The sequence below is a fragment of the Synchiropus splendidus genome, unplaced genomic scaffold, assembly GCF_027744825.2.
Source record: "Synchiropus splendidus isolate RoL2022-P1 unplaced genomic scaffold, RoL_Sspl_1.0 HiC_scaffold_23, whole genome shotgun sequence".
Taxonomy (NCBI): domain Eukaryota; kingdom Metazoa; phylum Chordata; class Actinopteri; order Syngnathiformes; family Callionymidae; genus Synchiropus; species Synchiropus splendidus.
In genome coordinates this window covers 297,514-302,364 of record NW_026527057.1, presented here as the reverse complement: position 1 = coordinate 302,364, position 4,851 = coordinate 297,514, and positions in this window count along the sequence as shown.

Below are 4,851 nucleotides of genomic sequence, written 5' to 3'. Positions count from 1 at the left end.
GCTCTTTCTTCCTCGCTCGCTGGTTCTCTCAGAACAGTGTCCTTAAGTCCCAATAAGTGGAACTGGCCCAACATTTTGGTTTCCCACAGTTCGTATTTTCTTTCATCGCCGTCAAACGTCAGTCGAGGCAACCTGCTTGCTCCTCGATCCATGCCTGCTAGCTTCTTTCGTTTGCTAGGCTAGTGTGCTAATTGCCGATGGAAACTCTTACTTTCCCGAACGGCTCCTGGGCCCATAACCTGTTGAGTTGTCCAATGCAGCAGCAACACGTTGCGTTCGGGTGGAGAAAGAACGAGAGACATCTATCCTTCTAGTCCAGAATGTATCGTATTTATTAGCGAAACACACGCATCATTCTCACGGTGTGACCGCAGCTTACCGGAACAGGTGACGACAAAAAAAATGTTTAATGAATTATGACACAGTAGCGCCACACAGTGGTACTTTCGCGTATAGAACCAAAACACTCATCACACACAGAAACTGGGAACATACTGTCTAACTTAACAGTGTGTGTGTGTGTGTGTGTGTGTGCGCGTACGTGCGTACGTGCGTGCGTGCGTGCGTGTGTGTGTGTGTGTGTGCGTGTGTGTGTGTTTTATCTGTAATGCGATTTGTCTATGTTCCGGCTATGTGCTTTTAGACGGTGTCATTTTACTATTGAAGGTGTTTGAGTAACTGTTGCTGCTAAGCGTCATTGTGATTTTAATACTATGCTTTAACGACGGCGGCCGCTAGAGGTCGTGATTTTACTAATTGTAATGTGCTTTAACGACGGCGGCCACTAGAGGTCGTGATTTTACTAACTGTAATGTGCTTTAACGACGGCGGCCACTAGAGGTCGTGATTTTACTAACTGTAATGTGCTTTAACGACGGCGGCCACTAGAGGTCGTGATTTTACTAACTGTAATGTGCTTTAACGACGCGGCCACTAGAGGTCGTGATTTTACTAACTGCAATGTGCTTTAACGACGGCGGCCACTAGAGGTCGAGATTTTACTAACTGTAATGTGCTTTAACGACGGCGGCCACTAGAGGTCGTGATTTTACTAATTGTAATGTGCTTTAACGACGGCGGCCGCTAGAGGTCGTGATTTTACTAACTGTAATGTGCTTTAACAACGGCGGCCACTAGAGGTCGTGATTTTACTAATTGTAATGTGCTTTAATGACGGCGGACGCTAGAGGTCGTGATTTTACTAACTGTAATGTGCTTTAACGACAGCGGCCGCTAGAGGTCGTGATTTTACTAACTGTAATGTGCTTTAACGACGGCGGCCGCTAGAGGTCGTGATTTTACTAACTGTAATGTGCTTTAACGACGGCGGCCGCTAGAGGTCGTGATTTTACTAACTGTAATGTGCTTTAACGACGGCGGCCACTAGAGGTCGTGATTTTACTAATTGTAATGTGCTTTAACGATGGCGGCCACTAGAGGTCGTCATTTTACTAACTGTAATGTGCTCTAACGACGGCGGCCACTAGAGGTCGTGATTTTACTAACTGTAATGTGGTTTAACGACGGCGGCCACTAGAGGTCGTGATTTTACTAACTGTAATGTGCTTTAACGACGGCGGCCACTAGAGGTCGTGATTTTACTAATTGTAATGTGCTTTAACGACGGCGGCCACTAGAGGTCGTGATTTTACTAACTGTAATGTGCTTTAACGACGGCGGCCACTAGAGGTCGTGATTTTACTAATTGTAATGTGGTTTAACGACGGCGTCCACTAGAGGTCGTGATTTTACTAACTGTAATGTGGTTTAACGACGGCGGCCGCTAGAGGTCGTGGTTTTACTAATTGTAATGTGCTTTAACGACGGCGGCCACTAGAGGTCGTGATTTTACTAACTGTAATGTGGTTTAACGACGGCGGCCACTAGAGGTCGTGATTTTACTAATTGTAATGTGGTTTAACGACGGCGTCCACTAGAGGTCGTGATTTTACTAACTGTAATGTGGTTTAACGACGGCGGCCGCTAGAGGTCGTGATTTTACTAATTGTAATGTGCTTTAACGACGGCGGCCACTAGAGGTCGTGATTTTACTAATTGTAATGTGGTTTAATGACAGTATACACTAGTGATTTACTATTTGTTTTTACGCTTTAAATGTTGATCCTTAGTAGATCCCTACATTTACACTCTGTTTATATTAATATCATATTAACTGCTATCCGAGGTCTTGCTTCTAGATTGTATTTACATTTGTATTGTTGTCGGTATTGTGTTTCAGCTCTCCCCTCTGGGTCTTGGCCTTTGTGGGAGACATCGACGCCGGTTTCCTCAGTACCTCTGGATCTACTATCCGGACCGTTCCCTGCTGAAGACTCGACGTCGGCATCTGGGCTATCCGCACCTCCACAGCCACCGTCGCCGACACCATCAGCACAGCCACCAACCACAGACAAGCCGCGGACATCGCCCCGGATACCAAAACAAAAAGAAAGAAATACTTGTGTGTGTGTGTGTGTGTGTGTGCATGAAAAGATCACCCGGAACCCGGAAATCAGACACGACCGGGAAGTCATCCGGATCCTGTGGATGCTGATCATTCATTGGACGGGTCGCTCCAACTGTTCGACGGTGAGAGCAAAACAAAAAAAGTATTTTAAGCACATTCTGTTGATGTGTTTTATATTTAACTACCTATGTTTTTGTTTTATTCAACACCTGTGCGTATGAAAACAGACAGCCAGTCAGAGGTCGAAGGAGTAGGGCGCCCGCTCGTGGATTCTTTCACTCACCAGACGCCTCAGCTGATAGGAGGCGGGAAAAAACATTTGGAGTGATAGTTTACGTTTCACTGCTGTATTTATTTATTTATTTTTTCACATGAAAACAGATACAAAGGCAACGAGCACGCCACACCTTCTGCCTGTCGCTTCAACGCCACCACCACCGTTTGGTAAGATGTAAATCTCCAATTTTTTTTCAACACATCTCTACCGTTCAGTATCAGCTGAATGGCTGTATGTTCGCTATTATGTGTGTGTGTGTGTGTGTGTGTGTGTGTGTGTGTGTGTGTGTGTGTGTGTGTGTGTGTGTGTGGTTTAATGATGTGTCTGCAATTCGTTGTGTTAGAGCATCAAGGTGCCTGTTATCTGTAATGTGGTTTATCTATGTTCCGGCTTTATGCTTTTAGATAGCGTAATTTTATTATTGAAGGTGTTTGGGTAACTGTTACTGCTAAACAACATTGTGATTTTACTACTATGCTTTAACGGCGCCGGCCACTAGAGGTCGCGATTACTATTTACGCTATGCTTTAACGACGATGACCACTAGAGGTCACGATTACTATTTGCACTATGCTTTAACGTCACTGGTCGCTAGAGGTCGCAATTACTATTAACACTATGCTTTAATGACTGCGGCCACTAGAGGTCGTGATTACTATTTACACTATGCTTTAACGACGTTGACCACTAGAGGTCATGATTACTATTTGCACTATGCTTTAACGTCACCGGTCGCTAGTGGTCGCAATTACTATTAACACTATGCTTTAACGACGGCGGTCACTAGAGGTCGCGATTGCTATTTACACTGTGCTTTAACGATGATGACCACTAGAGGTAATTGTAATGTGCTTTAATACATATACACTATGTATTATACTATATATATATATATATATATATATATATATATATATATATATATATATATATATATATATATATATATATAGTATTCTTATACACTAATGATTCGTGATTTGCTATTTGTTTTTATGCTTTAAATGACGGTCCTGAGTAGGTCCATACATTGAGTTTTTTATTTATTTATTTTTAACGCTCTTTAGGATATGCTTCTGTTGTGATGATGGTTTTGTCCATGAGTATTGATATGTATGCTACACGTGTTGTTGTTTTATTATAGCCATCGCTCGAAAACAACACGGCTCAACACCGGTTATATGATTACGTAATTTTGTTTTTCCGCAGGTCGTATTTTTTCATATTGTACTAGGGTTATTTTCATACTACTCTGTTTATATTAATATCATATTAACTGCTATCCGAGGTCTTGCTTCTAGATTGTATTTACATTTGTATTGTTGTCAAAATTCTGTTTCAGCTCTCCCTCCTGGGTCTTGGCCTTTGTGGGAGACATCGACGCTGGTTTCCGCAGTACCTCTGGATCTACTATCCGGATCGTTCCCTACTGAAGACTCGACGTCGGCATCTGGGCAATCCGCACCTCCACAGCCACCGTCGCCGCCACCATCAGCACCGCCAGCAACCACAGACAACCCGCGGATAGCACCCCGGACACCAACGTCGACTTGCGCCGCATCACCCCCTGACCAAACCCTGCCTCTACCCCCTGCCCCCGAGCGCTCTGTCACAGCTACCCAAGACAGACCCCACGCTCCAGTGTCGCCGACCCTATTAGCGTTCCATGATGCAACGGCTGTAAAACAACAGCTTGAATTCAGAGTACGTACGCTTGAACGTCGTCTTCATCAGAGTGAAATACAGAGTCGTCGTCTAGCACGTCAAGCGCGTCAAGCACGTAAATACCGCCGTTCTGCGAGAAATATACGTGAAGGTAAGATTAACAACCATTTCAACGAGTAACCAGCAGGGATGCATATGTCTTAAATATTATGATAATCGTTACAGAACTCATCTTTAAGGACGTCACGAATAAAGCGCTGGTGTCTGAAGTTCTGAGACTCCTAAAACAACAAGGACCTGGTGGTAACAGACGTCGTGGACTGATCTGACTAAAGTTCGACCCCAGTAAGGTCCATTTGGATCCTCATTATTTAAAAGCAGTGATGGGTGATTACGGTTTGAGGTTGCTGTTGCACTGCGGGTGATTGTGTTTTGAGGTCGC